This window comes from Chelmon rostratus, chromosome 8 (assembly GCF_017976325.1).
Source record: "Chelmon rostratus isolate fCheRos1 chromosome 8, fCheRos1.pri, whole genome shotgun sequence".
NCBI lineage: Eukaryota > Metazoa > Chordata > Actinopteri > Chaetodontiformes > Chaetodontidae > Chelmon > Chelmon rostratus.
The window spans coordinates 22,949,591-22,975,985 of NC_055665.1; the positions used below are offsets into that span (position 1 = coordinate 22,949,591).

Below are 26,395 nucleotides of genomic sequence, written 5' to 3' on the forward strand. Positions count from 1 at the left end.
GTAGCTCTCAATGGTATTGCACACTTGGGCTTGAGATACCATTAGAGGTTTGAATCCTTCGCTCTCTACCACGCTGTATGTCAGCATGTGGTCTCAATCATGCGCCACGGCAACTTGCCGATAGCCTCAGGCGGACATGTTTATATGCAAATTAAGCTATGGACTGACATGCATAACCGGTTAAAAATATTCCCACAGTTAACCAAAGACAACTTGAGCTCTCCATCCCATCTGCGTTTGTGTCTCTCAGAGAATTTATTTCCATTATGTCTCTGTCTCCTCGACCCTGAGACTGAAATCATGTGTCTCTGCAGGGGTGCTGACCACTTCCTGAGATATTTTTAGAAACTGAAAAACGACATTGTCTTTACAAACCAGAATGGAAAAAATGAAAAAGCCACACTGTTAGGCTGAGCTATAGACCACTTTTAATTTGCTAACAGCTATTACACTTCTTGTCTACCATTGTGGACACTGTCCTAACTTTCATTACTGTGGCTGTTGCCTGATTACATTAATAACCCTTTTATTGATACATTTGCTTGCTATTGGCCTGCTTAAATGGTTCTGATGTAATTGCATTGAATATGATTTCTTGCCAGAAGACAAAAGCTGGACTCCGTCATGGATTTTTAGAGGACTTTGTTCTATTTTTAGGTTTGTTTGACCTCTTTTCTCTGGTTCCCTGTACTGTAAGATCAAAGTTATCGAGCACATTGTACATTGTGCATTCCATAGACGGTTGTCTGACAGGCCGACTTCTAGGTCAGTAGTGTTTGTGTAGTTTCACAAATGATGTGTGAAATAAGCTCAAGACCAGGACAATCTGTGGTGGCTACACATGTATGTCTGCCTAAATGTGCATAAACACAAGTGGTTCTGTTGTGACTCATGGGGCTATTAAAATTACTCTGAGCAATACCAGCTCTCACAGAACCGGGGGAAATAATGCACTCTGATGTGAAGGCATCAGTGCATTGAGAGAACTGTTGCTGGGTTGTATTTTGATGGATTGACTATTATCCAGGGCATAAATCCTAATGTTTTAATGACATAAAGCTAAATTGTTCCAGAAAACTGTTATTTGGTCGCTGAAAAGACAAGAGAAATGTTTGCTCCCATATCAGCAAGCTGGTTGTAAGATATTTATGGAGAAGCTCCCTAACATTATTACCCAACACTAAAAAGTGTTGTTATCGCATGATAAAATGTGTGTCTATTCATCTTCCAAAGTGCAAAACCATCCCACTGAGTAACAATTCTGGGAAAGCCACAGCAGCAACACCTAATGTGTGGAGTTATAGTTGGAGCTGTTACGGAGGCCCCTTTGCAGGGTTCTTCCCAAAGATTGAAGCTATGGTGCTACACCATTAAACAAAAAAACACATCTCACTGAAGCTTCCAATATGATATGCATTTCCTCTCCTCACTACCACTGAGTGGACAAACAGGCGAACAGCTAGATGCTCAGTTGAAGCATCTAGCTGTGTCACAGAACCAGAGCAGAATCTGATTGATAAATATGAAAAGTGTTAATGCCATAAGTCATTATTTTATGTTATGGGATTTACTGTCTGGCAACATTAAATGGCAGTTTAAACTTTTGTGCTGATCAATCTAGCCGATGTTGAGATATTTCTCAGGAAGTGAAAACTTCGACCTGCTGGTCACCAAAGTCAGTACTGTTCAGGAGTGGTGGACCGACGCTACCATCCCTAGCATGGCTAAAAACATAAAATACCTGACTGGATAAATTTTTACCCCCTTGCAGTGACTCACCTAAATCAATACTGGTGCTCTCTATAGTAAAAACAAGATATTATTAATGGTGGAGGTGACAGCAATATTAGTTGCACATTTTGGAAAATGTGCTTTTTTGCTCTCTTGCTGAGTTAGATGAGAGTCACTATAGCTGTTTCTAATCTTCACAGATGTTATCATCACGTTTTTATACATACGATGAAAGCTCACGTAGCTGAACTTGACAAAAAATGTCTCTGCATTGTTTAAGTTCAAACTGATGTAAACTGCTGCTGTATACCTTGTTGCATGAAACTGATTGGGATCATTCCCTTCCTTTCCCCTCTTTTTCACAAGTAATGTTGTATAAATGTTGTACAATGCACTTACGCACACACGGTTTTTCAGTTAGCCTGCAGTTTGTGGTTAGCAAGCTGTGCTTTGCCTGAAGAGTAGTGTTATTTGAGAGAGCTTAGGGAAGTGAGAGGACAGGAAGCTCAGGAGCTTGTTCTGTTCCTGAGGCGCTGCAACATTGAAGGCAGCGTTCCTCCTACTTTTCACTTCTACGAGCACTCAGCAGGGAAAAAGCTTTAATGGCATCAGCTTGTATTGCCGTCGCTGAGAAAAACACTTCATACTTGGAAAAAGCATGTCTAATACCAAGAATGATGAGTAATTGTTATTACATGACTCAGATCTGTGCTAAAAGACACAATTAGAGGCTGAAATCCTCCATTGTTGAATGTCAGGCTCCAGGCTCCATCATTTATAGTCCTGTCATTAGCTATAGCTCTCCTTATGTTCGTGGTGGCTTTATCAAAACAGAGTCCTATTATTTTTTTAATGTCCTCTGACTCGAAAAACACAAGTTATTTCCAATTAATAAATTACTTCCATTCTTGATCACCACTGACCATCTGTTTTTATTTTCTGACTCATCTATAATTTCCATCTGTCTTATTTATGTATTATCCGATTGTCATAAAAAGTGTAGTCTAGTAGTGGAGTTGCGGTCATTTTAATTTTTTTCTGATCTAAACATAGAGGACTTTGCTTAATTCCAATTGATTCCAAATTGATTTTGGATTATTCATGAGTAAGTTTAAATTATTCTTAGAACCACAAAAGTACAGTTGAGTGTTTTTATATTTTATGCGTTCACACTTTAGATTTTACTTTATTGAAAATTTGCTCAAACGTACTAAATAGAAGGAGACCCCCCCCCCACCCCTTTCAGACACAATATCATAAGAAGTAGTTATTTTCTAGCATAACCCATCCCTTTGTATGCTAATGTTAGCATTTAGCTCAAAGCACTGCTGCTCACAAAGCTATTAGCATAGCTGTTGACTCATATTCTTGTTTAACTGTGTGAAATGTCTTCTTTTTCCAGATTTGACTCTGTGTGAGCGACTGACAGGCAGAAATTACCGTGTGAGCCCAGAAGAAGACACTAAGGGTTTGTAAGAGAAAAAAATTAAATTCATGTTTTCATCTATCTGCTTTGAAACAGTTCAGACCTGTGAGATCATAAATGTGTCATCTTGCAATCATCCTCTCCTTTTATCTGTGGAAGACGTTGCTGTATGATGTCCAGTCTAAACATTATAATGTTGGGTGGTCAAGCTGCAGCGTGCACGAGCCCTGTTGTTTTTGGTCAGTGTTGTTTCCCATGACTCTGAGATGAGCCAGAGGAAGCCCAGTGTGATTTCCACACAGTTCCCAGGCCCCCAGATCCCTCCAAACACAGGCCATCACACACAGTCACACACACACACACACACACTCACTCATAAATCAGGGGCAAATGTGTGTGTGTGTGTGTGTGTGTGTGTGTGTGTGTGTGTGTGTGTGTGTGTGTGTGTGTGTGTGTGTGTGTGTGTGTGTGTGTGTGTGTGTAACAAACATTAAAAGAGATAAATGGCCTGAACATCCTTTGCTCTTTCATGCACACATGCTCAGTCTAAGTTGTCAACCGTAAACACACACAGGCCTGCAGGGCTCTCAGACGAAGGGACAGCTGCAGCTTGTCCAGTTAAGAGGCCCGCTGTATCAAACAAGGACTGTCTACAACTCTGACTCACACATTCACACTGTCAGTGGAACCTCTGAACTTCCTTAAGATGACATCCACTTATCCAGAGCTTTCTTAAAAAAGGGGAACTTCACTCAGTTTAATTCTGAAAAGATGAGGGGTAATAATGAGTGTCTACTTTCTTAGGTTGCTATTAACATGATATCAGTGCAAGTGAATTATTATGGACAGAAACAGGCACATGAAACCTTCAGGTTTCAGTTGTGATGAAGTAAAATGAAGTTCATACTGAACTGAAGTGTATTCCGGTCTAGATTTAGAAATTCACTGGATTTGATAGAACTACTGTAACTTCTCCTGTAATAATTTCACATTATGTAAAATAAATTATTCAATGGCTTGCCAAGAATTAGATGAGACCAGTACAACTATCCTGCTAAATGTTAAATATAAAGCTAGAGCCAACAGACACTTAGCTTAGCTTAGCTAGGCTCCTGTTAGCAAAGGAGAAACTGCTTTGCTTTGTTTTCGCCAAAAGTCTAGCACCTCGAAAGTTGACTAATTAACTCGTTTTATCTTGATCTTGTGGTTGACTAGTGAGTTACATGCTGGAGTTGTTTTTGGCCTGCCACAGTGACTTCACTGGCCAAGCAGTTCTAGCACCTAGCTCTCTGTTAAACCACAATTTGGTGTTTGTGCATTTTGGGTTATGTACATCGTAAGATAGCTGTACAAAACTAGAAGCAGTCTTCCAAGCTAAGCTAACCACTAGCTGACTCATATTTAGCATTCAGACATACAGTAAGAGTTTCTCAAAGTTTAAAACTATTCCTAAAATAAATGGCATTGTCACATTAACTAAACCAATAGCTGCTTCAAAATGAGCCACAGAGGAATTTCTAACCTCTGCAAAGTATACAATAGTATGTCAGTCGAGTTTAACGTACTCTGCTTTAAGGTGTGTGTGTATGTACGTACAGTAGGCATTTTTTTCTTCACATGAGACATTTAGGAACACATCGCTGGACTTAACAAGTATTGGCTTAGTTTGTTCAACTAAAAATCAACATTCAATTATGATTTGACTTGTGATAAACAAACAGATATTGAAGTGTGCATATTAGCTGCACAGTTCCTATGTCTTTCTGCTTAGGTACACTGCTGACATGGACCTAAATATTGAATAGCCACTGAATAAAGAGATTAAACAAATTATTTTGATTTTTTATTGAAAAAATTGCACCTGAAAGCTGTGTTAGCTAACCTCACAGTCACTACCAAATTGACACCAATTAATCAGAGGGTAGCAAACAGCTAGCTAGAGTCATCTGATTGGCCAAATAGTCATGTAGTCACAGGTGTTAATTTCAGACCTACTGGCGCACGTGAATAAAATGATTTTTCATATTCATCGTATTTCAGACAGCTTTTTGTGATGTGTTTATTGTGCGTGTTCATATCAGCATGAGAATGTGGATACGGTTTATTGGTCAATATTAGTGTGTGATAGTGAACAACTGAGAAAGAGTATCTGAGGGCTAAATATGGGTTTCTCAGTTCCCTCAGTTCCTAGTGTTTGTTTTGTTTTGTCTGATGTTCATTAATCAACTGTAGCGGTATGGTAGAGCTCCGACCTTGCATATTGATCTTTTTCGAGAATTTCACTTCAGTCTTTCAACGTTGTTTATACTTAATTATCTCATGATTCTCTGTGTAAGATTGTTTGGATGCTTATAAGAAGCATGACCCCTCTCTTGCTGCCTTGTTTTTTTTTGTAGACATCTCCCCGAGGTCAGGCTAGACTTAACAAAGGTTGTGTTTGGTAGGATTCCAGCCTTTTCCTTTTAGCAGAGGTTCACAGCAGTTAAAGTGGCTACTGTTATTTTAGGTTTTAATGGGATGCTGTGGTAGTGACGTTTGTACAGTAAATGCTATTGATTTTGACCAAAATGTTTGGCACTTTTCAACTATTAAATATCTACAGATGGTCATCAATAACCAAAATAGTTGCAGATTATTTTTCTGCCCGTCAACTAATCAATTAATCATTTTAACGCTAAGGGCTATAATGTGATTTTCAGGACATACATCCAATTGCACTGTCCAAACATGTTTAGAGCCAAAAACACAGTCAGCTACTTAATATTACATTGTTTGTGTTCATGTAAGTTACAGGATTTGTCCAAAGTTGGAAAAACTGTGTGACTCACAGGATGTGCTTTGCCAGTAAATATAAAAGTGTCATGGCTGCTGCTGTGAGCTTACTCCATGAATATGTCTGAGATTTGATAGGCAAGCTGCATCTGTCCATCCCCTCCGTACCAGTAGCCAGTCATCAATATGCAGAGACATTGGCTCTATTTCTGCATGAACATTATTGATGCATGTGTGGGAGTGTGTGTGTGAGTGCATGTGTATGCTGGGTCTGTATATATGTATTCATTGTGTGTGTGGAGTCTGCATGCATGTGTGTATCAGTAATAGTGAGCTGGGGGCCAGAGCCTGACTCATAGGGGAGGTGGTGATGTTTTTCTTGCTCCCAACCTGCTGCTTTCTGATAAGAGAGAGACTGAGACAGTGGGCTCTGGTTAATCCTCTCTCTGCATCGGGCCTGCCGTCTGCCATAAAGAACAATGGATGAGACAGGACGGTCGTCCATATTTTCTTCTGGCTTCTGTTTATAGCTCCTGAATCACCAAGGATGGAGTGGGTTGTGATGCTGTTGAGTAACTCTTGAGACACTTTGTAGATTGTATAACAAACCTTTTCCCTCCCAATTTCCTGTTTCTTCACAGCCCACCACCCCAGCTGTAAATGGGATTAAATAATAATCATTTCTGTAAATAAATAAGAATTCTTCTCACCACTTTGGATTATGAGGAATAATAGACACATCAAAGGTTGTGTCATACAGCCCTGGTTCCAAAAAAGTTGGGACGCCGTGTGAAGCATAAATTAAAACAGAATGCAATCATTTGCAAATCCTTTTTTGACTTACTGTAAAAAGTTTGGACACACCTTCTCGTTTAATGGCTTTTCTTCATTTTTAATTTTTTTCAACATTATAGATTAACATTGACACTATAAAAAAAACACATGGAATTTTGTTGCCAGCAAAAAATAATGTTTTTTTCTATTTTAGATTCTTGAAAGTAGCCATCTTTTGCATTGATGACACCTTTGCACACTAATGGCATTCTCTCAACGAGCTTCATGAGGTTGTCACCTGGAATGCTTCTCCAACAGTCTTGAAGGAGTTCACATGTTTGCTGAGGACTTCCCATCATCCCAAGCCATCTCAGTTGGGTTCAGGTTTTTGTGGAGGCCAGGTCATCTGACGTAGAACTCCATCATTCTCCTCTTGGTCAAATAGCCAGTAGTGTCACCAGCAAAGCATCCCCACACAGTCACACCTCATGAAGGCCTGATTCACACAGTTGATCTCTTTAAAGCATTTTCGTGCACTCTAAGCTGAGATGCCGTTAATTGGCTATTTCTGAGGGTGGTAACTGTAAAGAACTTCCTTTCCTCGGGCGCTCCTGGCGCATATTACCGTATTTTCCTGCGCGTTTTTTGAGAAAATTAAAGGCTTTTAGGTGCGCCTTATAGTGCGGAAAATACGGTACATTAGGATTGTCATTGTGAGCATGTTAGCATGCTGATTTGGTATGTAGCTCAAAGCACTGCTGTGCCTAAGTTTAGCCTCCACGCACACTGTGTCGCTGTAAACTCTTTGGGCAGTTGCCTTGTGATGCTGCTCTAATCACAGTTAACCAGCTGTCCAGTGTGATATCCTCTATATTTACTCTTTTACTTTTCAATGATTTTTACTTTCTGGCCGTCAAGGCTAAAAAAATCTCTGTAAGGTCTATTTCCAGCTTCCAAGAGTTACCATGGCTGCTTTACTTATATATGGAGATAAGGTACGGTATAGTTTTTAACCTGTCATTGTAACCCTTATAACCACTGCTGTATGATTTTTTTTTAATGGCATAGAGGCAAATGAAATGAATGAGTAAAAAAACTAGTCATTATGGTATCTAAGACTTTTTCACTCTCATCAACTGTCAGAACACCTGACCAAATCACTTCACAACCCAAAAAATCTTTAATACAAAATGTTGCAGTCATCACTTTCAGCATTAAAATCTTTTCCAACGGACCAGAGCTCTGTAGGTGACAGAAAACAAGTATGAAGTGACGAGATGGAGAAGGATAATGGGAAATGTATCTACATGAGGTCTCTCTAAGTTGAAAATGATTTTTTATTTGTTGCCATCACCATAATTAAGTAATATTGGCAAAGCAAGCTGTGCTGGGTTTCACAATGTAAACGTGCAATTCCGGAGTAAATAGAAACAAAAAAGTAGTTCAGAGCTGTAGCTTCATTACAAATTATCTCATAAAAATGTAAACAGTTTATCAATTTTTCTCATATTGTAATTATTGCCTACTTTAATGACAACTGGTGGTTTTCATTAATTAGCAATTTTGATTTGTAATGATTTACATTATGATAACCTTTAATTACACAACCACATAAGATTTCGTCATTCATTTTGGCAAGCGGTGTGGTACGTTGGATTAGCTTTGTTCAGTGAGGTGAATTGGCTCGCCCACCTCATGTACTGCAGTTATATAACACACAAGCAGAATTGTTTTTAAGCATTCTTGTCTACTCATTTCAGTGAGTTGTGAATTAAGCTACTATACTGATGTACATGTAAATCTTTGAGAACAGCTGCTGTTTGTAAGAGCCTCTCTGACTGCAGCTGTTGTAGGATAAAGGAGTGTGTGCCATCACAAGTAGCCTCTTAGTGGACTGTGAGGAGGTTTCCTACAGTATGTGAGTTTATGCATGGCTGCACACTTACATGTTTGGTGGCGGGGGGTAGCCGTGGATGTCCTTTTCCTCTCCCTCTCCTCTCAGGCCAGTGCATTGTTATATTCATAACCATATGGTGTGTGGGAGATGAATCACTTCCCTGTCTGCCAGCCAGGTTTCTGCAGATTCCTGTATGTGTTGTAATTGGCAGTTACATAGAAAGGCGACGCTTACAATTGTGCAACACCACAGTCTCACCGTCACTGTAGTCACCATGTGCTGTCTGTGTCCTCTGTTGACAGGAATGCTCTGTTCCTCCTGAGGGTGGAGCAACAGTGCTTCAGACACCTGCCTGCTTCTGCAATTACTGACTTTCACACCAAAATGTCACCAGTAACTTTGAGATGAAGAAAGGTTTTTAAGATAATGCGAGCTTTTGATGAGTTTTTGCAAAGGAGCTTTCTGAAAATCCCAAAAGGACAGATATTGATGTTGCTGAGTGGTTGGGAGAATAAAGACTAACTCTCCTAACTGTCTGAAATGTGAGCAGTTGTAATGGCCTGCTCTACAGCGCGGGTTTCCCACAAATTAATCACAAATCCATAGGTCCTGTATAGATCAGCGATAGGTCTAGGCTAGCTATCATCTTATAGCACGTCCATATGTGTTACTCCAAAACAACAGTAGGACACTGGAAGCTGTAGAACTGTCAGCTGTATGTATGTGCCTCTGTAGGTGTAGTGCTGGCAGAGCGCACTGCAACGATGTTCCAACAGTGTTTTTTATTCAAGAGAGGAAATACAGTGCTATCAGTTCACATCATCTGGTTGAAAGTCATATACATTCATTCATGTTCGTGAAGATCCAATCATCACTAAAGCATATGTCATTCAAGTGAGGCAATAAAAACAAATGGAATGGTCAAAGTTGTCACATTGACACTCAAGGAATATTGATTGATTCAGCTCATGCACTGAGTATCATGCAAGAAAACATTCCACCATAGTTGCTGATAGCTGCCGGGAACCTTTGAGCGGCATGGTTAATTAATTCATTAATGCTCCAGTCCATATTTAGCGAACATTAACAAGTAAACATGGCAAGGCAGCAAAACATCTTTCTTTCATCATTCACTCTCCTGACGAGTTCATTATTTGTGATGCGTTTGCAAAGAAAAACTACAAAGCCAGCCTGTTAAACTTGTGCAGCATCGGAATGCCTGCAGGAGCAGATGGCTTGCTTACCTACTTTTTCAAATAATAGACCGGCAAATCACAATAAACAGAAAATATGCTGTTATAAATGTAGGCTATTAAAATGATCAATCCTCAATGAGGTATTGACAGGGCTCATTCTACATCATTCTATTACCTTTGTCATTACCAATATAGGCCAGTTTTCATATTCTTTTATACCTTCAGTCACACAGCAGTTACATTCACACTATAATCTCTCTCATTCATCCTTTTTGTTTACAGGGGAGTTATCATAGCCTGTGAGCTGCCTAGTTGTCTTGGCAACAGTCAGGTACAGTGTCCTACTAATCAGCTGTTTGGGATCTGGCTCTAACCATCTAACAGTCAGGAGAAAATTAATAAAACACAGAAAATATAACTACAAAACACTCTAACATTCAATCCTGCACATAAAGGTGTATCAGTGGAGTCAGGCACAGGTGACTGACTCCACTGATGCTGACTCCCATCAACGTGTTTTGACAGGTGTAATCTGACAGACACGTGAAATGGCAAGCTAGTGCTAACTCGCCCCCATTAGATTACTAAGGTAGTGCAAATACTGCTAACAGGATACACGTCTACAGTGCACTCCTGTAAAGTTAGTTTTTGGTAATTTTGTCTGAAGGTGTGTCAGACAGACAGCATAGCACATTTTCACTGCACAAATTTGTCTGCTGCATCACCCGGAGGTACGAGTGTGACCTTAACATTGTGTCTGTTCACCCCGGCCTCAGAACCCAGACTCACCAGAAACTTCAGTTCTGTCTATTATTTCCCTTCAGTTTCTCTGCTTTTTCCTCTTGTCTGTGTACGTTTGTGAAGCAGATCCATAATGCTCCCACACATGCACAAAAGTTTTCGCTCAAGTTGGAACGTTTTCAACTCATGCAAATCCGTCTTTACGTCAGTTCCATGTGAACAGGGAGAGTGCAGAGCGGGAGACTCCCAGTTCTTGGGGGCTGGGGAGGAGGATCTGGTGGTTCACCACCTACTTGCATATTTGATTTAGCATAGGCTTTTTTCACTGGATGCTGATTGCAACCATCCTCTTTTATCCAGGCTTGGGACTTCTGAATCCCCAGTGGCTGGCAAGAAACCTGTTCAGTGTCTTGCCCAAGGACAATTCAACACGTGGGCAGGAGGTGGTGGGGTTTGAACCACTGACACTGTGATCAGCAGATGACTCATTCTACATCCTGAGTCACAGTGGCCCCAGAATTTACTAATACCGATGGTTAAAATTCACTGAAATAGAACAGGATGGAGCATGAGATTGTAGTCAACTGACACCACGAGAACAGTGTGCAGACTGACGACAGTCAAGCAGAGATGATGCATATTTTGAAAAGTAAATATACTCAGCCTACATGACCTTATTACTGACCCTGATATACTGCCCCAGCTGTTCATGGACTTAACAACATCAAACTCTCTACAAGAACGCAGGATATGCGAGGTGCATTTGAGTGCATCGTTAAAAATTCCTATATCAGCCGCTTAAGCCAAAGAGGTTAAAAATGTATTTATCTTATGATAAAACCACTGAAATCACGCCTAAGTCTCCAGTTACAATTAGTCCCTGTACAGGATGGGGCAGGTATCGTATCCTGACTGTGTGGAAATTCAGCATTTTGACATGCATGTTATGAAAACCGTTCAAAACTATTTCATTCCAAAGCAAATCCTTTATTTATGCTGTTATGTGGGACACAAACATTGTTGTATATGTGAAACCTTATATAACTCCACCCAGCAGTGGTTTTCCCAAAATATTGCTTAAAATTTATTGAGATGAATAATGAAACAGTAATGCCATCCATAATTAGCTGAGATTAGAGGGGAGTCACTCTGTGTGGGTGTGCGTATGCCTTCTGTGCTTTCATTGATTTGTTGGATAATACACTTAAACCGCGTTAGGAGTGTTGTGCCTTCCCTCCCTGACAACTTAATATCCAATGTATAATCTGTTGTTATCTAATACCTCCAGCTCAGATGCTGAGATTAACATGACAGTTCACTGACACGGGTCCAACCCTCAGGTTTTAGGTCTCACTGCCCAACAACAGCTTTAGCTCTCCTCCCTCACTCTGCCCTCATCTCTCAGTATTGCTTGTTGTGGTTTGATGTGCAGTTTCAGGAATTTGTAGGTCTGTAGTTGCATACCCTCAGCTGATTTAAGAAACTCGCAGGAGACAATAATGGAGTTATTTAGAGTTTCTAACAGTGACACAGTGTGGGGGGTGTTTCCTTTTCCAAAGGAACAACTTCTAAAGGGTTTGCCTTGGAAAGAGAAGTTGTTTTCACTTCCGCCCATGCTGTTGCTTCCTGAGTCTTCAGCAGGAAGGAATTCCCTCAAGTGCCGGTTACCCACCCTACATCCTAACTCACACACACGCACACATACACACACATACACACACATGCACACACACACACACACACACACCACACGACGTGTGTGTGTGTGTGTGTGTGTGTGTGTGTGTGTGTGTGTGTGTGGTGTCTGTGTGTGTGAACAGAAGTGCTGTTCAGAGAGTCTAAAAGCAGTGAAAAGGCCCTTTCAAAATGTCAGATAAGGTGGTCTACTGTATCAAATCTTTGTTGTTTTTTTATTGAAAATCAGACAGTCATGTTGACTTTTCCATGGTGATTGTTCAGGTATGCAGGCGGTTGAAAATGTGAAATATGCAATGCAGTGAACAAGTGTTGTCTGTAAATGCAATTATTTTACTTATTTTCAGCTGTTTATTTTTCTCCTGTACCAACAAATAGTTCCCCTTTATCATTCCCCAGCCTTTCACCATTCATACCAGTGTCTCATTCCACTTTTCAAAGGCAGCCCATATAAAACAGTATACAACTTGGCCTTTTCAACATGGTGGACATTGCTTGCTCCAGGCTTATTCTGAAAGACTGTGTGTTTACCTTGAGGCATCACCAGTCAGCCTACTAATCCCAGGACTCTGGCTTTAGTCTAAATAATTTCTCCCTCAACCAAATTAGCCACCTGAAGGTCAGACTCTCATTTCAGTTTCTTATATCATCTGATCTATTTGTGCATTGCTGTTCTCTATCCTGATGGCTTCCACTCTGGTCTCTGCTTTACTCCCCAGCAGCATCTTTCCAGTCATATTTATCCCAGCTGCAGGTTTTATTAAATTACTTTCCCTGCACTGTGTCCATTCTCTCTGTCCAGTGTGGCATTTCGTCATGTGTGTCTGTCCATGTGCCTCTCGCTCAGCCATACATACCCTTACTCACAGTAGTCCAGTGGGGGGTGGTTTTCACTTGGCTGACCTCACCCCACCCTCCACACTACCCCACCCTAATCTGGGCCCCACTGCGCTCCATTCAACAGGCCAACAGATGCTATTCAGATGAATGTAGTCAGCCCAAAGCTGTTCGTACTCACAGCTTGGGTGAGTGGAGGATGGGAAAAGGAGTTGGTTGGCCCTGAAATAGTTTTTCTTCCCACACTGCACGCCCTCAGTCTTTGTCTGATACTCAAGCCCTGCCCCAGATTAACTTGACACAATGCACAGCACATTTTGGAAGTAGAGGTAGTGACACTTCAACAGATGAGTGTGTGAAAATGTGATGTGAAATGAATACAGAGCGCTACTGTTTGCAGATGCACACCAAGATGCTCCAATGTGATAAATGAGTAAACACCAAGACGTATTTTACACAACCAATCAGAACACTGACCAGTATCACAGTATTTACTGTCACAGTCATAAATGCAGTTTTGTCAATTGGAAAAAACATTTCAGACAGCCCTTCAGGTAATTTGATGTTGCACACTCTCATACATACACATGCTGTAGGTTTGTCATAATGTGTACAAATGTCTGAGAGACATTAATGACGTGGTTTGCCCATATATTGTAGAGAAAAATCATATATCAGCTTTTATATCTTGTATGTTTGATTTTGTGCACAGTAACTAGCATGATGGTTATTTTCAGAGTAATCTATAATAGAACTTAACCATCATTTTTATGGTTAGTTAAACTTTTTGGGAAAAAAGATACCGTCTGAGGCCCATTAGCTTAGTTTAGCACAAAGGTAAAAAATCTCTCTGCCAGCACCTGAAGAGCTCACTAATTAACGCTTTATATCGTGTTTGTTTAATCCATTTTAAAGCTGCTGGTAAAAACAACAGGATGAGGTTTTCTAGGGCGTTATGTGATGGACTATTTTCTTGGGTCGAAGCAGTAACTGGACAGGACTGGAGTCATGTTGTCACCATGCGTTGCCAGGTTCATCCCATATAGCGGGCTGGTCCTGGTAGGTCAAATTTTGTGCAGAGCCAGGCTATCTGTTTCCCCCTGTTTCCAGTCTTTATGCCAAGATAAGCTAACCGGCTGCTGCTGTACCATCATATTTAAGATACAACTGTAAGAATGTTATCAGTCTTCTTTTGGCAAGAAAGTAAATAAGTTTATTTCCCAAAATGTCAAACTATTACTATAATTGTGAATAATTTACTCACAGCAGAGTCTTGCAGCCTCAAGTCGACTTGAGTAGAAGTTTATTGTGTGAAGACAGACATTTCTGACATCTTTCTACCAGACTCTGTTACCTGAAAGAGTCCAGGCTAATGTGCATCATTAACTCACAACAATATGTCTATTGCTCTCTTCTCTGCTAATGATACATGAGGTTGTACAGTAGTCATGGCCATATCCCCACTGTTGATTGTCACCGTTGTTGGTCTTAATCAATGTTTTATACTTGAAATCTGATCTTTTTGTAGATCTTTTTGCTTCCTCAGCTTGTCTCACAGTATTGTTATATAAATGAAATGAAAACATAATTGAAACTGGAGCTACTGTATTCCCCACTTCCCTAAAGTAATGAAAGTTCTTCATTTTCTTTTTCATTTCTTCTCCCTATTCCTTCGAACAGAAGTAGTTCTTTTATTTGTCGTGTGTTGAATTAATCACTGGACCCTTGAGGATTCTGTGGCATCCCAGAGTGAAGACATAGAGGGAAGGTCTGTATTTAATAACTAAAGTCGTGTCTTAATTTGCTTGTGATACACGTAAGCTCTTCTTCCTTTACAGCAAACTCGTGGCAAATATATGGACTTTTCTTACTAAAAAGACTTTATCTAAATGGTAAAAATGAACTGAGGAATGCATTAAAATTCAATAAAAATCATCGCCCATAAAGAAGGTCACACATTGTAGTAAAAACACAGTTGGTGTAAAGAGCAGAACATGCTGCTTATTGTGGTTCAAGCACAAGTTCAGAAGTGCAGTTTATGTGATGCACTTTCTGTTTTTGCCTGGATCTCGTTCTGAGAGCTGGAAAAAAAATGGAGGAAACTTGAACCACTTTGCATCAGTTTGTAATTCTCTTTCTCCCTTTAGCTCCATCACCTTTTCTCGGTAAGTGTGCCTGTGCCGCGCTGAGCTTGTCTTTATCCACCTTCTCTGTATGTAAGAATCTGTGTGCATGTGTCTGTATCAGATGACCTATTGAAATCATTGCGGTGCAGTGTGCCTGTTACCACGGCAACGCAGGCTTCTCCGTCTCTCTCTCGCTCTCTCTCTTTCTCTCCCTCTGTCTCTCTCACTGTCTCCCCTCCCCTTTCATTTCCCCTCCACACCAGAGCGAGGTCATGTGACCACACTGACGTCAAGCCGGAGAGGCAGGCAGGCAGAGGAACGAATTACTTTGTGGGCTTTTAACAAACCTCCTGCTCAGACTAGGAGACTCTGGGAGTCTGTCAGTCAGCTAGCTTTGTCTCAGTCACTCAGTCCGTCTTCTCCTTCCCCCCTCCGCTGTTCTCTCCCCCTCCGTCGTGCTCTTATCTTTGCTTCTTTCTGGTGCTCTTCTTTATTCTCGCCTGTTGCTTCCTCTGCTGCTGCTGCTGCTGCTTCCACAAACTTAGTCCAGAGAGAAAGTGCTGGGTGATGGACTGCTGAACAGCTTGTACATTGCTACAAAGTGAGGTAAGCTTCCTGTGTTTTCTCTTTGTGTGTGTATTGTGTGCTTTAGCAGCTAGTGGTTGCTTCCAGAGGGGTGTGCAGCAAGTTACAGCTGGGTAAAGGAGAGCTCTCAGTTCATGAGTTTGAGTCACATACTTACATACACACATGAGGGAAGTTGTCTTTTAGATGAAACCCCCGACAGGGGGAATGAGTCTCTGTATATGTTCTTTTTTAATCGTTTAGCTCCTCAAAGAAGTGCAGACATGCAGCGTGATGGCTGAGGGAGATCCTTGATCTTGAAGACTAGTTGCTTTTTATCTCTGCAAATACAGATCTGTTTCAGCCCTGCAGGAAGCGAGTGCACGATGGCAGAGAAAGAGAAGGAGAGCGTGATCATTGGGGGGTGCAGAGTGTCTTATATGTTGTGTAGCTGGAAGTGATGGGCAGCTCCACATGGCTTTTCCTCCCAAAGCGTTGCTAATGTTAGAGGCAGTAGTGTGGGCTGGAGCTGCTGGCTCTGTCTGCCAGAGAGTCAGAGGCAAGGGGGGGTGGGAGGGGGGCAGAGCAGTTGCCACCTTCCCCCTCAGTGGAGATGGGAAAGCCTCAAGTATGTGCTACAAAACTGCAGCTCTCTTAATGTGAAGGTCAGCAGTGATATTTGGTTTTTCTGATGAAATTCAATAATGGGCTGAAATCGGGGGATTTTTTTTTTTTAAGGAATTTCTTGACAAGTGTCTAGCTTGAGAACCCCCCTCCCCATTGCCCTGCACACACACACACACACACACACACACACACACACACACCTCCCTGCGTGCCTCAATCAAAAAGCATGGCAGTCCTCATTTAGCCCATAGAGGATGGAAAGAAAGGGAAAGAAATGTGCATAACAAGTGGTTTGGATCTCAACAATACTCCACACTTTCTCATTCTCTCCTCCTCCTTCTCTCTCTGCTTGACTAGAACTCATCTGCTGTGAGACTTTATCTCATCTTCTCATTCCCTCCCCAGCAGCTTTTCCCTCCTCCTACTTAATGATGTGGAGATGAGCCAGGAGCATGTAACAGGTCTTTGTCACTGAAGTATCCAAGTCGCAGATATCTACTGACTCCATCCAATTAAATGCTCAGCATCTTGCAGAAGATTAAGACTCAAATTAGGCCTAGTGTTTGCTGCACTGATTAGATTGGATTTACAATTTGTTTTTTGGGAACAGGTTGTTGTGACATAATACCTTACATGGCCTGTTTGAATACAAGTTTTTTTTTTTTTTTTTTTTAAACAGTGATCAGCATTAGGTAAGACAAAAATCATGCAAGTATAGAGTAGACTTTGAGGAGTGATCTTAGAAGCAGGCTGAAAGTAATATGAATCTTGACATTTAATAATTTGTGCAAGCTATCGTTTAAAGCATGAATTAGTCTTCCTTCGCTGTGTATTGTTTGTGTAAAGCAGTTCCAAACGTCCTATGAGCGTGAGGGTACATCATTCAGAAGTGTCTTCCTGTTGTGAAAAGAGCTGCATGAATACCACAGGAGGCCATTTTGAGTCAAGAGACTGTCTTCATGTCTGTCTAACGAAATAATACTGTGTTTGTGCATTAGCAGACTGTCTCATTTTTGTGTGTTTTTTGTTACGTGTGTGTTGTAAGATGGGTGTATTGGCAGCATTTATTCTGAAGAAAGAGCCACTGCCACACACACCTCTATCTTACAGCCAGTAGCTTTATCTGACATCCTGCAGCAGTGGATAATTCTCTTGACGTGTGTGTGTGTGTGTGTGTGTGTGTGTGCGTGCGTGTGCGTGTGTTTGTTTGTATGTTTGTGTGTGTGTGTGTGTGTGTGCGTGTGTGCAGCAGGTGGCCAAATATAATGCAACTGAAATGAGAACAAATGTTTCATAATATTGTAATCTTGCATGGTAAAAGCTCGGTATTGAAACAGCTTTGGCGACTGAAGTGAAGGAGGTGGCAGCTATAGATGATCACATACGGCAGCTTAGCTTTCATCTTGGTGCTGTAATGACACGATGGCATGTTTATGTAATGTCAAAATGTCAAGAAGCGACAAACGAAGGTTCATGTGGAATGGCAAACCTGTGCGTGAAGCTATCTTTACACAGAAGAAGTTAAAATGTAAACCTGGGTGGGTGGGAGCTGCAAACTGACACACGCAGTAGTTTGGATCAAAGTATTGGGCAAGTTACTGGAATCTGTTTAGTCAAATTTTATTTGAAACTTCAAACTAACTCTTTCATTTCACACTGACAGTACTCTCAAACTTAGTCACAAAAGAACAGAGGCAATGGGATGACTGAGTGCAGGGAAATGGTTTCCATGGCATTTGTTCATTTTGATCTCTGGCTTTCGTTTGCACAGAACACATACAGGGTCATGTCGGGCTTTTTTCGAGCTTTTCTCTCTGGAGGTGGCCTTATCTCTGGGTCAGATGCTCCATCTATAGGTGACATAACTGCTTTTCAGATACTGTGTATATTTTTCAGCATTAAAGTAATAGTACAGCACTGTAATAAATAGTGCTGGGATTGATACCATAGTGCTGCAGCTTTAAGCATCGACACATCGTGGTGCCACAGTCTTCTTCACGGGATCAGTTTGACGTTTCCTTGTAGGTGGCGGAACGCCAAAGTAGCCACTTCATGTTTGTTGCTTTTCTCTCAAATGTTCTCGAGAAACAGGTGTAAAGAGAAATGTGTATTGATGACGACTGACAGTTACCATTTTGAAACAGCTGATATCACGTATTTTGGATTTATGTCGCATCAAGTTTCTATCCAAGCTGTCAGAAAATAGGCGAAGGAAAATGCAGATTTATGCGTGTTTTTATCCATTGCTGTTATGCAAATATTAGCAGTTTGTTAATTGAGATAAACAGTAGGTGTGTCAGGTGCAATTATACCATTGTAGAAAAGGATGATGCAATGACATGATGTAGTTAAAACTCAAACCTTTAATGGAAAACATGACAGAAATTGTCCCACACAGATCTGATCAGTTTTTTATCTCTCCGGTGGATGAGAGATGCTTCTTATATGTACGTCATGCTTTATTTACTTTCATCTGCTGAAATTTTACTTTGTTGCAGTTTCCATTTTTTATGTGCTAATTTAAACTGTACATAGTGGAGAGAGCCCACCTAGGTCAGCAGGGGTGGAGGTGTATTAACCATGAGGAAATTTGGCACACATTATAAAAAAATGACAAACCCACCATTGTTTTGCCCCAAAATCAAATTCACTGTTTTCTCTTTTGCTCACTTTCAGTGATAGTTCATTGTGGCGGGTTGTTTTAAAAATAAATTATGTGACAAAAATGGTGGTTAACTACATCCGGTGGTTAATGGTTGATATGCACTGTGTATAACCACAACATGACAGGTTCTGTTCCTGCTGAGGAGCAGCTGCAGCCAGTAGAATCACAACCTAACAAGTCATCACTAACATACAAAAACTACCACCAACATACCAAATGTAGGTGAAGCATTCTCTGCAGGCAAATTGAAAATACAATAGCGGAGAGTACAATATTACAGAACTGCATAATCAGCCGTAGTCTCTTCAGGTTCATTGGTTCCATGGCTGCCAGTGTCTTTCCTCTGCTTTGAAGTTATTAAAATCAGCAGAACCATCTGGTTATAACTCTGTGTTGTCTGTGAGTGTGCAGTATGTGTATGTCTGGTTGGAGGTGGGTGAAAGTTACTTGCATGCATAACACTTAGTGTGTGTCTGTTCGATACACGCTGCATGGATGCAGTCACTCTCTACCTATACGGGTGAGAGTAAATGTCTAAATTGATTTAAGAGAAGTTATATCATAGAAACAAACTCCCTCCTCGTGTTCTTCTGCAACAGAGCCCACACATTCATAGAGACAGTTGCATTTGTATCTGATGTATTCATGCCCACATCCGTTTCAAACCTGGAGAAAACAGTTTAATTCTGCTCTACACAAACTTAGCTGAACTGCATGAACCAGGGTTCTATAACATCCTGTTTTATACTTAAGGGAGTCTCATGTAACACTGGTGGAAACTAACTTGAAGGCAGTTTATGTAACTGTTGATTTATGACCAGAGCCAGAGATGGAGACAGAAACCAAGAGACACAGAAAGAAAAAGTGAGAAAGACACTCAGAGAGAAGAGACAGACACTTGGGGACGGATTCCTCTCTCTCTTTTATCAGCTGTAAATAATGGCTGCAAGCCTGGAATGGAAGCATTTTCAAAACCAGTAGACTGTAGTGAAGAGTGCAGGGCTCTGTCTTTGATGCATTTAACTGTTATTATTCAGAGAAAGAGAGTGGTTCTGTTTGTTTAAGATGTCCAACAGCCCATTAATTTAATACAGTACCTGTGAGAATTGTCAAGGGCTTTTGCTTCAGAAAGCAGCAAACTACTGATATTCCATCTACACCGCTAAGTGTTTGATAGTGGTAAGTGATTACAGGGTGTCGGAAAGGCCGTATGATGTGTGTGTACGATGGTCTCAGCACTTGCTGCTCTTATTGTAAATCATATTGTTCATTTCAAATGTTTCAGTTTTTAGAGACCATAAAAGCCTGTGTTCAGCAAAACATTGTTCCACAGCACTACTAGCGGTCCAAAAAAAAGCAGTTTTTGTAGTTGAAATACAGTTTTGTTAAGCAAAATATATTTGACACAGTGGGTTTGATAACTCCTGTGCAGGTTTACATTTTTATATTTTCAGCAGTGACTCTTATTAATTAGAGTATGTTCCACTCAGATCTCGTATTGTGTTCGTGCAGTTCAGGTTCCCAGCTTCACTGAAGGAGGAGATGTCGACACACACGTTTGACTGAGATGTGGAAATGTTGGTCACTGTAGTTTCTGTGCTTAGGTGGCTGTGACGTATTTCACTACTTTGTCTGCATTCACTGTAAAGGTCAGAACAAAAAGAAGGGGCCAACTGACACGTAAGAAGCACGGTTGTACTCCTCTGCCGCGACGTGGTGGTGGTTTGTAGTTACTCATTGACTGTCATAGCACTAACAGGCTGTACCAATGTGTCACACAGTCATTAGACAAATGTTTTGTTTTTGCTATTTGCAGTATCAAATGCAAATTTGTGACCTGCACCATGTCGTCCTCACTGTCGATAAACACTACCAACAGTGGAAACATGGCATAAATCACAAATCAGCTCAAGCTGACCGGTCACTCCACCCCCACAATATGTAGTTACTGTAACATGTCTGAGAAGGTGCACCTGGACCAGTGTGGTACAGGCTTCATTTCAACGTAAACTCTTTTTATGTGTGGACATCTGAACTTCACACAGTTTCATGGTAAGAATGTTTGTATAAACATGTGGTGGAAAAAAGTGGTCATGTTGTGAAAATGCAAATGTTGTAATTTGCTTTAATTCATTGTGACTGTGCAGGGATTAATTCTTGCAGTGCTGTGTGGCAAATTGAGTGGCCTCCTCCTTTAGTATGGCTATAACCTGAGACTCCTCAGCGATAGTTAGAAAAGGAAAAATAAGTTCACTGGACTGACAAATTGCAGTAGTGGTAGTCTCTGGCCCAGATGTTGGAGGAGGAGTTTGTCACAGTCGGGTTTATGCAGACGGTACACAGAAAAGCAAAAGGGTTTTTAAAACGGTGTTTGGCCTTTTATGCTGGACTGTATTTGACCTAGAGATGGGTGTGTCTGTTCTTTAGGCAGATGACACTGGACATGAGATCATAGGAATATCAGTAAATATATCCCAGAGCAGCTCCATATGAATAAGTTCACTTTCTATCCTCTGTAAAAGCGTTCATCTCTGTGAGGTACAAGCTGAGTGAGAGCTTGCAGAGACACATGTTGGTGGTGATTTCGAGGGACAGCTGGTCAGCCGTGCGCTTGTCATTCTCCAACAGGCTTCTTTCTATAGGGGTCATAGGTCACGCAGCTGAAATCCAACACCAATGGGGCGCAGAGTCTGAGAGATTGCCCACACACTTACCACAGAGCAGGGGCTCTGAAACTTATCGCTCAAAGGTCCACATCAGATTTTTGTTCAAGGTCAGAGGTCCAAAATGATTGAGCATCACAAAATAATATTGAATCAATGAATTAATGACCTCTCTCTTGTGAAACCGAGGCAGAAAGGCTCAGACAGTTGGTCCATGTTCACGTCTGACTCTGATATATTCTTAAAAGTCTGTTTACACTAACTGGAGAAACTTTGTTCTGGAGAAGACGACACACGTTCTGTATCTGGGATTTAGGAGCTGATAGCAAATCCTCTGATGTAACGTTAATGTGTGAACCCTGCAGAAACAACATACAACACTTTGCAGCAGTTAACATCGCCATGACAACGATAGAGCAATAAGCCACATTAAACCCACATTTATCTGGGGGCAGGATCGCTGTGAATGATCACCAGCTACTCTGTATACTCAACGTCACTAACGAATTATTGATTAATAGTACATTAATACACAAAACTCCTCTTCTGAGACTCAATGCAACAGTTGGCCAATGAAAATAAATTTACGTATTAAGCCCCAGAAGAGGAGTTTTTAGTTGAAATTAGGACTCATTCATTGGTAGTTGAACTTTGGGTTTTGGATGGAGCACTGAGGTCTTCACTAGTTCAGTATCTAGCTTTCATGATGGATTTCCCACATTTTTGTTGTTCACACCTTTATAGAAAAAGAGAATAAAAATGAGATGATTTTTTTAAGAAAGTGACATTGTTAAACAATGATATGATGGCTAATTAGGTCAAATAAATCTATTTTATTTGTTTGTTTTTTTAAAGGCCCCCACAGAAAAGTTGTGGCCCTTGGACAAATGTAGTTAGGACCCCTGTCATACCTCGTGTTATGCGAGGCTGCGATACGTTATGAAGTGTAACATTTTCTATTTTTAAATAAATTTACTATTAAGCAATAATTGGTTAGTGGGGTTGAGTATACAGAGCAGCTGGAGATCATTCAGAGCAATCCTGTCCCCAGATGAATGTGGTTTTATTGAGACTTATTTCCCTATGGTTGACGTTGTTGTCATGGCGATGTTAACGACTGCAGAGTGTTGTGTGTTGTTTCTGCAGGGTTCACACGTTAACGTTACATCAGAGAATTTGCTATCGGCTCCTAAATCCCAGATACAGAATGTGTCTTGTTGTGTTCAGGACACGATTTCTCCAGCCAGTGTAAATGTAGCTGTTAGAATATGTCTGAGTCAGAAATAAATATGGACCAACTGTCTTCCTCAGTTTCATCCAGGCACAAGAGATGTGACGTTAAATCATTGATTCAATACTACAATCGTTTCTGACTTCTGACCTTGAAAAAGAATCTGATGCAGATGTTTGAGAACCCCTGGTTTAGGGGGACTATGGGAAACAGATGTTCTATTTATAGCCATAGAGAGGAATTCACACACACTCTCATGTCATGCTGGACAAACGAAGGAGTTCTGTGAGCTTTCTGTATACTTGTTGGTGGTACTTTACACTGCAACAAGGGAACTCCCCTGCTGCCATTACTGGCTAAGTTTCCTGTCTTTACATGGTCAGTTTCACTACAGTTTGTAAATCAGAGTAAGAGTGTAAATTGTCATTATTGAGTGTAATTGTTGCGTTCTGTGTAGAGGCAGGGTTTGGTCATGTTGCTTGTTTATTGGCTCTGTAAGTTAAATTATTCAGTGTTTAGCTCAGGTTGTGACTTTTAGTGACCAGTTTCAGAGGACCTGAGTTCAGTTTAATGCGTGGTTTGCTGCTTGATATTACCGCCATAAATGATTTGTCTTACAGTTTTATTTTGATTATCTGGAAGCCAAAATCTTAGCTGAAAATGAAATTCAATGAATCGCCCAGCCCAAGTGTTAGTCCTCATTGAAATGTATTTCTCACACTTCGAAGCATTGAGCCATAGCTGGAACAGCCGGTATCGATACACATGGCTGTTGAAGACACTGCAGTGCGTGTAGTTTTTGGGAACAAAAGAATATCAGCACACTTATCTAAATGTTTGAGAGGAAGCAGGAAGACAACAACATCTATTTTCAGTGTCAGCTGTAAAGATATGAAGTTATTTAGATTAGCCCAAATTTGATTTTAAATTTGTATTTTAATTCTGTGGTGTCGAAAACATCATTATGATTAATAATATTGGCAAGTGGCTGTGTTTGTGTGGCGTGTGGTTACGGGGACCAGTGAGAAGCTGAAATATGATGCATTCAGTCTGGTTTGAAGGCTTATTAAAGCACTGCACACTGGTTCGTTAGAACTTTGGAAAGTTGCCTTCGAGACAATAAACTCTACGCATTGCGTTGCCGTAGAAGTTAAGCCAGGTTTCAACATTTTTTGCAGAATTATCCTGCGTGTTTCTGGCTTTTGCATGCTTTGGTCAGAATTATTGATCTGATTTAAAGGATGCTTTTGTAAAAGCAGACCTTCAAGGCTAAATTTAGTCTGTGTACTCACTGAGGCCTGGATGTATTTCATGCTTGTCGAGGCCCAGTCCATGATCACTGTTCAGACTTTATGAAGGAACATTTGGTGCTGGGTCACTGTACACTCATCATACGGCATTAATAATTCAAGAATTCACTCCTCCTAACTCAATTATATGTCAGATAGTTGAACAAAACTAGTGCACATTGCCATTCGATAACATGTTTTTGGATCAGTGAAGAGAAGACAAAGAGATGAATGATGAAATTTGTTTCACAAGAAGCTTGATTTGTTACTCTTAAAAAAATGATCAAATTACTGTTGAAATTATTCTGAACCTGTCTGTATTTCTACCTTTCACATGGAGCACAGAAGCAGCTCACAGCCAATATGGAAGATATTGAATTATTCACAGTATAGCATATGAATTATTTCCCAAAGGGGGTGTTGCAAATGACAGTGTGGCAGCTCGGAGGTGATGGATCTCAGCTACACAACTACTTGGAATTCCTCAGTGTTAGCGAGGATCTTTGGCAGGCAGGATGCATTCCTGACTGCAGTTTGTGAGGCGAAAGGAGGAGCGCGCTATCACCGAATTGTCATTTGAAAATCACTTGAATGCAATATCTGCTTGGAAATTGCTTTCCGAGGCTGCACATTTATATTGAGCTGTCAGAAATGAAGATGCTATCGTGGAGAGGAGACACTGAAGCAGAGCTCTTCCTTGTTATGCGCAAGCTTGTATCTTGTGGCAGCTGTTCACAACACATAGAGATACTGTAAGCCCACACAGTTTACTGTTTCACTAATGTTGGTTTTTGAATATCTTTCACCCAGATATGACAGATTCTGTGTTAGGATTTCCTCTGCTGTTTATGAGATGCTTTCAGACTCTATGATTGGTTATCTTCACAGTAACTCAGGGATCCTTTTGGCTTTTTAGTCATTCTACAATGCGTTTTAACTCTGACTTTATATAGCAGGAGAGAGTTTGATAACAGCATTGGTATAAGAGTCCCATCCTGTCTTAGCCTGTTCTGTCCCTAAACTCATGACTTTGTGCCTGCAAGTGTACATGTGTGTGTGTTGCATAGTAAATTGAAAATATGATTCAGAATCTATTAAGTTAAGTCAGTTAAGTCCCATTTTAGTAATCAAATGGGAAAACCTGTTTTTGGTTAATTCAGCCCAAACAAGGCGAGGTGATCTACTGCGTCTTGGACTGTATCTTATTTGTATGTTGCTTTGGACTGAAGCGTCTGCCAAATGAACAAATGTGAATGGAAGCATGTTTACAGAGTTATCTAGATAACTAGAGCACCTTCTTTAATCTTCAACATGGGCTTGTGTATAAAGGAAAACCAACTTTGCAATACTCCAGATACACTATCATACAACAGAAACAGTCAATGACAAGGTAACACATTAATCAACGTGAGAGATCATTAAGTCTGTGGATTTTATCAGCAGCTGATTTTAAGTCATTGTTTTCTCCTCATGGCAGCAGCACGAGAAGCTTTAAAGACAACATTGACATATTATCTCCTGATATGGCAAACACATTAGCAAACACTGTCTTATTTCCACATGCAGCAGACACAGGGCGACATCATAATTATCGTCCACCTGTTCGTCCACTTGGCTATAGATCAGATCACTGTTGTATGGAAGAGTTGCAGATTCTTTCTTCACTTGGTACAAGACAGGACCTGACTCAAACTGCCTACCAGTCTAAATATTCTGTAATCTTTACGCATCAGTGTTCAACACATCCCAGTTCCCTGGGTTCATCCTGACTCTTGACCTCCACTGTGATGTAACTTCCGTCCTGTTTTGTTATTTTCCGTGATGTTATATCCTGTTTCTGTATTTTTTTCTTTGACCACAGGAAGCAGGGCAAGCTTTTTAGCATCCCCAGGGGCATTGTTCACTCAGAACTATCTCCAGGCTCCGGCTCTGCCCAAACCACATTTTCTCTGTTTTTACCCTCTCTCCCTCCGCTCTCTCTCTCTCTCTCTCTCATCATGCATACACTGTGGGACGCGATAGACCTTGCCCTCGTCCTGTAACAACCATACATTCTCCAGCTGGTCTTAAAGTGGCTCTGCAAACAGCTTTTATCAGTTATAGTTAAGCTTTGGCACATTTTACAGCCATCCCACTTCATCTTTCACAATGCAAATGGAAA

General features: G+C 40.8%; 1 protein-coding gene across 4 annotated transcripts in view; it reads left to right on the top strand.

The window, feature by feature from the left end:
• Window positions 1-26,395, top strand: part of LOC121610370 (neurocalcin-delta A) — a 62,627-nt gene that overhangs the window by 11,570 nt on the left and 24,662 nt on the right. For 2 of the 4 annotated variants that reach the window (XM_041942421.1, XM_041942420.1), the window contains one exon: window positions 3,134-3,199. The gene's annotated coding sequence lies outside the window, so the exon portion shown is untranslated. Of the gene's footprint in view, window positions 1-3,133; window positions 3,204-15,520; window positions 15,802-26,395 lie in introns of those variants that run through there. The other 2 variants (XM_041942422.1, XM_041942423.1) reach the window with 2 other exon arrangements.